Genomic DNA, 12,292 nt, shown 5'->3' on the forward strand with positions numbered 1-12,292 from the left:
AATCCTGGCATAATGCATTACAGTGTGGTATGCAGGGTGCTCTTCTGCAGACAGGAGAGCCCTCCAGAGGGCTGCTCTCTGCCATCCCTGGAAGCCATTGTCGACTCCCGCTGCCTCTCCAGAGCCCAAAACACAAAACTCCCCAAATTTAAGCCACGATTTATTTTTAAAAGGTCCTACAAACGCTTTAATGAGCAGGTCTTCCTGCACGATATATTTCATAACGATTTGAATCTTGTTAGCGAAATAGTGGATGTGAAGTTGCTTGGAATTTTTTTAAAACCACTTTTCTGTTTTTAATTAATAAGCATGCACCTATGAGAAGATTCAGAGTTAGTGGTAAAGACAATCCATGGCTCAACAATACTATTGCATATGCTATATATTGCATGGGTTAAAGCTAAAATAACAAACGAGGCTAAACACTTGGTGGACTACAGAGCATTGAGAGACAGGCACACAAATCTGGCAAACGCTTTAGGAATATTACAGCAAAAACAGAGAGACTCAGGAAGAGCTTCTATCCTCATGCCGTAAGACATCTCAACGGAGGGAGTTTAACCAAGCTTAATTTTAAGGTTGAAATAGAGCTGCCACCCATCCTGAATTTTACCGGATCCTCCAGTATTTAAAAATGAAGCGCTGTGTCCCGTCTATTCGTGGTTTGACCCCTCCCCCTCCCAAATTTTTCACTTTATCGTGAAGGAAGTCCAGTATTTCTTCAGATGTAAAAGTGCCAACAACCATAGGATGGAATGACCTAAAAACACTACAAAAGTCTTGCATTGCAAATAATTCTTAGCCAGCAGCACTTCTGTCGAATAGTATTGTGAGCCAGGACGCTTTACCAAACGAGTCAAGACTGAAGAAGTTTTATGTGTCACATGCGCAACAGATCACAAAAGTCTCTGTCATATATGTAATGTACCTAACAGGCAACCGTAGCTAATAAATCATCCAGTGAAATGTAACAATGAATCACTCCTGAGACTGTGCATTTGATTTAAATAAAAAAAGACAACTAAACATGGTGATATGGTACACAAGTTTTAATGTTCCTTCTCGATCATGTTAAGTCAATGGAGGTGTTATACTTGGTATACATAAACAGATACATAACTGGACAAGCAGTATGTACACAAGTAAGCAATATGTACTCAAATAATTCAAAATTTAAAGTGACATTGTGCTTTGCAGAACAGATGCACAAATGGCAAACTAATTCGTTCCCTCGTTTTAATTATGTCGTGGCCACGTTTTATTAATTCGATCCCACTTTGTTTGTTTTTTTAGAATGTCCCTATAATTTTGTCAGTTTGTCATGAGAGGGGCTCCGTACTGAAATTAGGTTTGATCGCATAGAATTTGTGCAGTAACATGCGCAACAGATCACAAAAGTCTCTGTCATATATGTAATGTACCTAACAGGCAACCGTAGCTAATGATGTCAGTAAAGTGACACAATAATAAAAAGTTGTTCTAAGCACAGCACATGGTCACACATGTATCTTTTTATATTCGCTAAAGGAACATTACATGGTGTCAGAACAGGATTCAATCCGTAGAAGATGGAGCAATTGCAACCCCCTTCGCCTCCATGTCTACAAGGCAACCTCGCAGAAAGCTGGAAGCTATGGGTACAAAAATTTGACCTATTTCTAACTGCGAGCGGAATTGCCGAGAAGTCAGAGAAAATTCAGTGCGCCACATTTCTGCATGTCGCGGGAGAAGAAGCTGTGAATGTATACAACACGCTAGAATTCACAGAGGAAGAACTTGATAAAATAAATGTGTTAAAAAACAAGTTCAGAAACTACTGTGAGCCAAAAAAGAACGTACCGTAAATTCACCACTTGTTCTTCAGGAGAGCTCAGGGTCCCTCTGAAAGCATTGATGCGTACGTCAAAGACCTAAAAAACAAGGCAAAAGATTGTGAATTCAGTGAATTAAATGACTCATTAATTAGAGAAAGAATTGTGTGTGGTATCAGAGATGATCAGCTGCGTGCAAGATTACGGGAATCAGATCTCACACTCAATAAGGCTATAGATGTCGGTCGTGCAAATGAGGTAACATCCAACCAAGTAAAAGTGCTGAACAAAAAAGTTGAAGTCAATAAAATTCGGAGTGTTGGAAATACAAGAACTACGAAAGTAAAACAAAAACAGCCTGTCCTGAAAACAAAAGCAGAGGAAAAATGGCTCAGCATGATCAGGAAACTAATGTAACTTGCTGCAGATGTGGTTATGAACATAAAACAGAAACAGCATCCAGCTTATGGTCAAACATGCAAGTCCTGCAATAAAAAAAAAAATCACTTCGCTAAAATGTGCAAAACCAAAAATCTGAATGGAATAAGGAAAATGCATGCAGTTGGACAAGAAGCAGAAAATTGTGACTTATTCATAGGAACTGTACGTAGAAATTAACACAACAGAAACTCAAAAACTGATCAAAACGGTCACAACCAAAGCCTCAAATGAAAAAAAGAGATGGACTGAAAAACAACAAGAACATTGCCTTCAATGTGCTCAATGTAATGTTATCTCTGCAAAAGTCTTCAGATCTCTTGGAATAAGCACACTGAACTGAAAAATTCAACCTGCAAACTGCTTACTTATTCTGGCCACCAGATGTCGCCAGTGGGTAAGGCATCACTCACCTGTGAGCATAAAGACAAGATATTTAACATTGAGTTTCAGATCAATGACAGAGATGCACCAGCGATACTTAGACGTGAAACATTATGCCTAGTAAGAAGAATACAGGAATACTAAAAAACTTTGATGATTTATTCACTGGTCTTGGCTGCTTACCAGGATGTCATCACATCCAGAGAGATCCTGAAGTCCTGCCTGTGATTCATCCTCCCAGAAAGGTTCCCATGGCATTAAAAGACAAGATTATACAAGAGCTACACAGAATGGAACAAATAGGTGTGATTGCTAGACAATCAAAACCAACTGACTGTGTAAATAGCATGGTCACAATTGTGAAACCACACAAGGTAAGGATATGCATTGATCCACAATGTGTCAACAAAGCCATTTGTCGTGAGCGCTACCCACTTCGTACAGTAGAAGAGGTGATATCCAGCATGCCCAATGCAAAATTGTTCTCTGTGCTTGATGAAAGCCAAGGATTCTGGCAGTTCAAGCTAGACGATGAAAGTTCCGCACAAGTGATGCATAGGGCAAGTCGTGGGCGGGGTCTGGTCGGGGAGGCGGAGCAAGGGTCGAATGGTGGACAAGCTGCTGACGACAAGGCCTGTGGGTGGAGCGGAAGATGCAGCGGCACGTAACAGCTATAACACAGATGCCACCACCAGAGGACAAACAAGCCCTCATGAGATTCATGGCCATGGTTCAATATTTGTCGAAATTCATTCCCAAACTTTTAGAAGTCAGCACTCCTCTCAGAAGACTGTTAGAGTGTGACACTCAATGGCACTGGGAAGAAGAGCAAGCACAAAGTTTTGAGAAGATGAAAATGCTGTTAATAAATGCTCCAACACTGAAATTCTACGATGTGAACAAACCTGTAACACTATCAGTAGATGCCAGCTCTGAAGGCATAGGAGCAGTAATTCTCCAAGAAGGAAGACCTGTTCCCTATGGATCACGTGCACTCACAGATTCCCAACGCCAATATACACAAATAGAAAAAGAGCTGTTAGCCATAGTGCATGGTTGTGAAAAATTCCAGCAATATGTGTATGGCAAAAAAAATTCTAGTGGAGAGCAACCACAAGCCCTTAGAGACAATATTCAAAAAACCACTGCACAAAGCACCACAAAGACTACAGCGAATGTTGCTCAGACTTCAAAAGGTACAGTCTCAATGAAAAACACAAATCTGGGAAAGAAATGCATATTGCTCATGCATTGAGCAGAGCCAACCTCAACGAGTAACCTGAAAATTTGCTTGGTGAAGAGCTTGAAGTCAATTGGATAACACCCCAGTTACCCATAACTGAGGAAAAGCTGACCATGTTCTCAGCAGCAAAAGCTGCTGATCCTGAGATGCAACACTTACACACGATGACTATGAAGGGATGGCCCGAAGAGAGAACTGCTGTTCCCAAGGAAATTCAGACATACTGGACATTCAAGGAAGAGATAAGTTACATGCCAGGGTTACTGTTCAAAGCTGCCAAGCTCATCGTACCAAATCAGCTGTGACAAGAAAAGCTTGGTAAGATTCACGAATCGCACCTAGGAGTGGTAAAATGCAAAGAAAGAGCAAGAGACATTTTATATTGGCCAAATATGTCAGCACAGACTGAATACTATGTGCCACAATGCACTGCATGTAACACCAACAATAACAGCAATCCACAAGAGCCTCTAATTCCACATTCACTACCAGGAAGACCATGGTCCAAGATCGGAATAAATGTTTTCCACCACAATGCGTCAGAATACATTCTCTGTGTGGACTACTACTCCAAGTTCCCAGAGATTCTCAAATTATCAGACACCACCACCTAGAGCAGGGGAGTCAAACTGCAGTCCTGGAGGGCCGCAGCCCTGTGTAGCTTAGTTCTTTCCCTGTTCCACTGCAATTGATTCAACTCAACAGCTATGTGGTAATTAGCACAAGTTGAATCAGGTGTGTTAAATGAGGGGAAACCCAACGAGGGGAGATCCTTACATTGCAATGTTAGAATACTGCAAAATGCCATTAGAAGGTATAGGTTACTCACCTGCACAACTACTGATGGGTTGTCGGGTGAAATCTAAACTTCCCACGTCCACCACTTTGCTGACACCTGAAAGCAAAATTCAGATTCATGACAAGCTGAAGGAGAAACAACTCAAACAGAAATGTTATTATGACAGACAAACAAGATGTCTTCAAAACATTCACACTGGAGAAAAAGTGAGAATTCAGAAAGCAGATGGTTGGCATCCGGCAGTTGTAATCAATAAACATGAGCAACCAAGGTCTTTCATTGTCCAGACACCAGATGGAAGAACATACAGGAGAAACAGAGAACACCTTCTGAAGACAGGCAAAAAGGAATTCAAACCAGAGAATGAAATCTCAATATCTATTCTGAGCCTGATATCAGTGACTTCAACTCACCTGCAGAGGTCACATTTCCAGAACAATGCACCCCACCAGATGCACAAATGACGGGAGAATATTTCACAAGGTCTGGCAGGCAAGTGAAAGTGCCAGCAAGGTATAAAGACTGAACATATACACTCACCTAAAGGATGATTAGGAACACCTGTTCAATTTCTCATTAATGCAATTATCTAATCAACCAATCACATGGCAGTTGCTTCAATGCATTTAGGGATGTGGTCCTGGTCAAGACAATATCCTGAACTCCAAACTGAATGTCAGAATGGGAAAGAAAGGTGATTTAAGCAATTTTGAGTGTGGCATGGTTGTTGGTGCCAGACGGGCCAGTCTGAGTATTTCACAATCTGCTCAGTTACTGGGATTTTCATGCACAACCATTTCTAGGGTTTACAAAGAATGGTGTGCAAAGGGGAAAACATCCAGTATGCAGCAGTCCTGTGGGCGAAAATGCCTTGTTGATGCTAGAGGTCAGAGGAGAATAGGCCGACTGATTCAAGCTGATAGAAGAGCAACTTTGGCTGAAATAACCACTCGTTACAACCGAGGTATGCAGCAAAGCATTTGTGAAGCCACAACACGCACAACCTTGAGGCGGATGGGCTACAACAGCAGAAGACCCCACCGGGTACCACTCATCTCCACTACAAATAGGAAAAAGAGGCTACAATTTGCACGAGCTCAGCAAAATTGGACAGTTGAAGACTGGAAAAATGTTGCCTGGTCTGATGAGTCTCGATTTCTGTTGAGACATTCAAATGGTCAGAATTTGTCGTAAACAGAATGAGAACATGGATCCATCATGCCTTGTTACCACTGTGCAGGCTGGTGGTGGTGGTGTAATGGTGTGGGGGATGTTTTCTTGGCACACTTTAGGCCCCTTAGTGCCAATTGGGCATCATTTAAATGCCACGGCCTACCTGAGCATTGTTTCTGACCATGTCCATCCCTTTATGACCACCATGTACCCATCCTCTGATGGCTACTCCCAGCAGGATAATGCACCATGTCACAAAGCTCGAATCATTTCAAATTGGTTTCTTGAACATGACAATGAGTTCACTGTACTACAATGGCCCCCACAGTCACCAGATCTCAACCCAATAGAGCATCTTTGGGATGTGGTGGAACGGGAGCTTCGTGCCCTGGATGTGCATCCCACAAATCTCCATCAACTGCAAGATGCTATCCTATCAATATGGGCCAACATTTCTAAAGAATGCTTTCAGCACCTTGTTGAATCAATGCCACGTAGAATTAAGGCAGTTCTGAAGGCGAAAGGGGGTCAAACACCGTATTAGTATGGTGTTCCTAATAATCCTTTAGGTGAGTGTATGTATGCATGTTCACATACACACACACACTACTTACAACCTATAAAATTATGTTAATGAGAAGCTGATAAAACTGTATTACTACATTACAGAACTGTTCAGTTAACATCTTTATGTACATACAGATGTGCATGATGAGTGTTTTTTTATATATAAACATACATACAGATTCTCTTTCTGTTTTGAGAAATTTTTATTTAAAAAAAATTAAAAATTAAAGAAAGGGGATGTCATATATGTAATGTACCTAACGGGCAACCGTAGCTGATGATGTCAGTAAAGTGAGACAATAATAAAAAGTCATTCTAAGCACAGCACATGGTTGCACACATGTCTTTGCATATTCGGTAAAGGAACATTACATACTCAAATACTTCCATCCATCCACCCATTATCTCCCGCTTATCCGAGGTCGGGTCGCGGGGGCAGCAGTCTCAGCAGGGAAACCCAGACTTCCCTCTCTAAGGTCGTCTGGGGGAATGCCGAGGCGTTCCTAGGCCAGCCAAGAGACACACTCAATGCCCTGGCTGCGTCTAGAAATTCTGTCCATAAAAACTATGAACAGAATCGGTGACAAAGGGCAGCCCTGACGGAGTCCAACCCTCACCAGAAACAAGTCCAGCTTATTGCCGCCCATGCGGACCAAGCTCTGGCACCGGTCATACAGGGACCGAACAGCCCTTAAAAAGAAGCCCGGCACCCCATACTCCCGGAGCACCCCCCACAGGACTCCCCAAGGGACACGGTCGAATGCCTTCTCCAAGTCCACAAAACACATGTAGATTGGCAAACTCCCATGAACCCTCTAGAACCCTGCGGAGAGTATAGAGCTGATCCACTGTTCCACGGCCGGGACGAAAACCACACTGCTCCTCCTGAATCCGAGGTTCGATAATCCGGCGGACCCTCCTCTCCAGAACCCCCGAATAGACCTTACCAGGGAGGCTGAGGTGTGTGATCCCCCCTATAGTTGGAGTACACCCTCTGGTCCCCCTTCTTAAAGAGGGGGACCACGACCCACGTCCTGTTGTAGTTGCACAGTCCCAGGAAGGAGCGCAGCCATGTCTTTAGCCAGTGCTTTTTTGGATGTGGGAGCTTTATTTATCTATTTTCTCCGGGTCTGTCACTTCATGAGTGTACACATCCCGATAGGTGTATGTTCCATCCTCTTCTTTTCTTGGCTTGACTCTTTTTGTTCTCAGAGGAGCCAGATGAACAAGTCGTGCTTCTTCTTACGTCTCATCATTTGCAGATGTATAAACCATTACTTGAGATGTAGTGCTTGAAGACACCACTGGTGGTGCTGCACTGGGATGAGTCACTGGTGTAGTACTCACAGTCACCACTGGGGGAGCACTCATCTTTTTTCCATTGTGGCCTTTAATTCTTCCGCCAGTGTGAGGCACTTTTCTTTCAGATCCTTCTCCTGACCTTCGGCAGGATGCAGCCGCTCTGCTGGCATAGGCGCTTGTGGAGGAGGGGGTGCAGGAGGGACAGGTGGAAGAGCAGTCACAGGCAGGGCTGGTGTTGGAGGAGGAGGAGGAATAGGTGGAGTCACCCATGTGGTTGCTCCACCCCCCAGGGGTCGCTCAGCGTTTCCTGCATTCGAAGCCATTTGCAGCTGGTTTGTTAAAGCAATATGATTTTTATTCATCTCGGCTCTGCAGTTCGCTAACTCCCTAAATAAAGCATCTCTCTCCTCTTCTGCCCTCACACGCGCAGCATCAGCAATCGCACGCGCAGCTTGCTCTTCTGCCATCTCTCTCTCTCTCTCTGTCTGTCTGTCAGACAGCTGTTTGTTCTTTTCACGGACAACATCAGTCAAAGCAGTAACTTGCTCATGCAAACTTTTCTGTTCTCGGCCAGCATTATTTTTGCAATCATGTCTTTCCGACGGCGAGTCTGACCCAGTACAACAAGTGTCCACTGCAACTGCTTTTTTCCATCCCTGATGCGCTGTGCTTTTCCCCATGCTCTTCACATGTCATCCAAAGACCAAATGCCACCTGAATCTGTATTGATAGCATACTTCTCATGGATGCCAGCAGCTGTCGACTTCAAACACCAAGCTCTGTTCAGATATTCACTGAGATTTTTCATCATATACTCCACATCAACATCTGGAGGCTCCATTCCTCCCTTCTCAGTGGTCGGCCTTGCAGAAACATTAATTCTACTGCCAAATTTCCTAGATAAGGCCATGTTTGATGGAACAGCCACAGATTATGAGCGGTAAACTGTTTTTTCCCCGAACAGTATGAACGGCTGTTTTTTCCCAAACAGTAAAACGGAAAAACTCTTGCAAGAAAATGCTGTTTCTATCCCGTTACAGCAACGGAAAAACTTCTTTATAGTCGACTTATCTTTTTTTGAGCTCACAACAAATACAGATATCTCACAATTAGTTACGTTCACTTCTTCATCAAACAACTCTCTGATCGGGTGTTTGAGCAGGGGAGAGGCTATTCAACCTTCAGCCAAAGACAGGAGGAAGATCTTACCTACATTGATTTGCGCGCTTAATTGTTGTCTTCAGTCATCCAGCATTAATTAGTCTCTCGGCCTTGTCTCTCACCGATCCTGTTCGTGACGCCAACTGATAGATTTCTAGCTGAATGATGAGGCAGGTTCCTTAAGCTTAAGCAGTTTATTAAGACAGAATGAAGATGTTACAGAAAGATGTTTCACACGGCCGGTTCAGTGTCTGTCTGTGTCTGATTCTGCCCCCACTGAGGGAAGCAGGCCCTTTATCTATGGTCTTCGTACAGACTTCTGGAGCCAGGGGGTCAGATGGCCTTGGTGTGAGTACGTTGTATGAGATAGGCAAAGAACATGATGAGTGAGTAGCAAGGACAGAAAGAAATATTAAAACAAGAAATATGAAAGCTATAAATTAATTAACTAAATGAACATAATTAAATAACTACAAATTAACTAGGGAAATCCCTCAGACGAATGGGACACTCAAAATATATTGAGGTGGATGATGAAAAAAAATGTACTACCAAGTCAAATTCCATTTACTACCTTTTACTACCGTGGAGACACCCTGAGGAAAGAGGCATAGAGATATTCTATGAAAGTCTGCACTACAGACACTTGCAGTTAGTCATCTGCATTAAATGGAGAGGGTGCTGGAAGAGTCTACACACATTCATGGTAGCACTGTGCTAAACTCACACATATCAATCCCTTAACCATCTGGAGTCAGCGATCCTGCCGGCGGGATCTGACAGAAATGTCTCCGAACCGTTTAAATAACTGCGAGTTTTTGTCAAATAAACATTTAAAAAACAGCCTCAGAAACCTTGGACAGTCTACTTTTCAAATACAGTGGTACCTCAGAACTCAAACTTAATCCGTTCAGAACTCCGGATCGAATCCTAAAAAGTTCGAGTTCTGATCGAATTTTCCCCATAAGAAATAATGGAAAACCAATTAATTGGTTCCCGCCCCCCAAAAAAATTGCACCGAAATATGTTTTTTTTTTTTTTAGCATTTAAACACAAAATGAACCGGACAAAACAAGAAAAGCATATACTGTACTGTACTAAACACATCTAAGCACATTTAACAAAACAGTAATTTTAAAGAAAGAAAATAAATGTATCCAAACCATGTGTCCTGCCCCGATCATCCACGCCAAGATTGGCGACAATCTCTCTGGACCTTCTCCCCTTCATCACCACTATCATTAATGGCTCCATAACTTCCGGTCATGTACCAACAGCATTCAAAATAGCCAGGGTCATTCCCATCTTGAAAAAATCCACTCTAAATCCCTCGGACACTTGCAACTACCGACCAGTATCGCTTCTTTCCTTCCTTTCAAAAATCCTCGAACGCACAGTCTACAACCAGCTCTCTCTTTACCTCTCTCAGAACAACCTCCAGGATCCTAATCAGTCTGGCTTCAAAGCAGCTCACTCCACAGAGACTGCCCTCTTAGCAGTCACTGAGAAGCTGCATGCTGCTAGGTCAGCCAAACTGTCATCTGTCCTCATCCTTCTTGACCTATCAGCAGCATTTGACACGGTTAACCACAAGACTCTCCTGTCCATCCTTAGGAGTCTTGGCATTGGTGGTTTGGCTTGGCAATGGCTTGCATCCTACCTCGAAGGCCGATCATACCGAGTGACATGGAAAGGACTCACATCTACCCCACGTAGTCTCTTCACCGGTGTCCCTCAGGGCTCGGTTCTTGGCCCACTCCTGTTCTCCCTCTATACAAAATCTCTTGGTGAGGTCATATCCTCTCATGGCTTCTCTTACCACTGCTATGCAGATGACACTCAACTCATCCTCTCCTTCCCTCCTTCAGACACTCATGTCTCCACTAAGATATCTGCATGTCTAGCAGATATCTCATCTTGGATGACCGCTCACCAACTGAAACTCAACCCTAGTAAAATGGAACTGCTGTACATCCCCGCTGACTCATCCCCCCTCCTGGACCTTGCGATCTTCCTCGACAACTCCCTGATCCGTCCTTCGGTTACTGCTTGCAACCTTGGGGTTACCATGGACAATCGTCTGTCCTTTTCCTCACATATCGCCAACGTTTTCCGCTCTTGTCGGTTTCTCCTGTTTAATATCAGAAGGATACCTCCATTTCTTTCCACACAGGCTACCCAGATACTCGTTCAGTCCCTTGCAATGGTGGAATGTAACGAAGTATTTGTACTTCGTTACTGTACTTAAGTACATTTTTACGTATCTGTACTTTAAGTAAAAATAATAATGCATACTTTTTATTTTACTCCATTACATTTTGCGGCAATTATCTGTACTTTCTACTCCACTACATTTCTACAATTTATGCCGTTAGTCGTTACATTTTATGAACACAATTTCCTCAAAATCTTGCATGAAAAAATAGTTAGCCAATTGCGTTCTGGTGTTGTCTGCCATTTCCTACCAATCAGGTGGCTTCATTAGCTCCAATGATGGCAGAGCGCGCGTCAGTTAGCAGCACGAGCTGGTAGACTGGCTTGATTTCAAGAAGACGAGACATTCAACATGGACCCAGAGCCAATACACATATACTGTTTAGTTGCTTGTAATTATTACGAGCAATGACATCGGTAGAGGCGTAAGTCAGTACATCTACTATTCTTTTACAAAATGGCACACCCCAAACGTTGAGACAAACCATTGTGAGAGTACTTTTACTTAAAAAAATACTTTAAAGTAAACTTAAAAGTACTTAGTACTTTCACTTAAGATTGTTGATGTAGCACTTCTACTTTTACTTGAGTACATATTTTGCAGGATATTTGTACTTTTACTTAAGTACTAAGCTTCAGTACTTCCTCCACCACTGGTCCCTTGTCATCTCCCACCTTGACTACTGCAACTCGCTTCTAGCGGGTTTACCACTGAGCGTCATTCGTCCCCTCCAACTGATTCAGAATGCAGCTGCTTGACTTTTCAACCTTCCCAAGTTCTCCCACACCACTCCTTTGCTGCGCTCCCTACACTGGCTTCCTGTGGCTGCCTGCATCAGATTCAAAACACTGATGCTCGCATACAAAGCCAAAAATGATCTGGCTCCATCCTACCTGAAAGACCTCATCACACCCCGCACTGCACCACGATCTCTACGATCCTCCAGCACTGCTCGACTGGTCCCACCACCCCTCAAGGCACAAGGAAGACACACCTCTCGGCTCTTCTCTGTTCTGGCACCAAGTTGGTAGAATGAACTCCCCCTAGATGTCCAAACAGCTGAGTCACTGAATGTTTTCAAAAGATGACTTAAAACACTTTTTCCAGAAATACCTGAATTAGCACTTCTGGCATTATATATATATATAAGGAAAAAACTGAGTATATAAAAAAAAACAAAAAAAAAAAAAAAAAAAACT

The 12,292-nt window shown here is 43.1% G+C and overlaps 1 long non-coding RNA gene across 2 annotated transcripts; it reads right to left on the reverse strand.

The window, feature by feature from the left end:
* Nucleotides 1–1,034: 1,034 nt before the first annotated feature.
* Nucleotides 1,035–12,127, reverse strand: LOC111857732 (uncharacterized). Of its 2 annotated transcripts, none has more exons than XR_002841431.2 (7): nucleotides 8,927–12,127; nucleotides 4,706–4,771; nucleotides 3,069–3,267; nucleotides 2,817–2,914; nucleotides 2,618–2,662; nucleotides 1,840–1,910; nucleotides 1,035–1,631 (listed from the first exon to the last, which is right to left on the reverse strand). It is a non-coding gene; the product is annotated as an uncharacterized lncRNA (long non-coding RNA). The 2 variants fall into 2 exon arrangements; XR_002841429.2 differs by having other exon boundaries at nucleotides 1,035–1,734; nucleotides 8,927–12,126.
* Between the last annotated feature and the right edge of the window lie 165 nt (nucleotides 12,128–12,292).

This window comes from Paramormyrops kingsleyae, chromosome 3, assembly GCF_048594095.1.
Source record: "Paramormyrops kingsleyae isolate MSU_618 chromosome 3, PKINGS_0.4, whole genome shotgun sequence".
Lineage (NCBI taxonomy): Eukaryota > Metazoa > Chordata > Actinopteri > Osteoglossiformes > Mormyridae > Paramormyrops > Paramormyrops kingsleyae.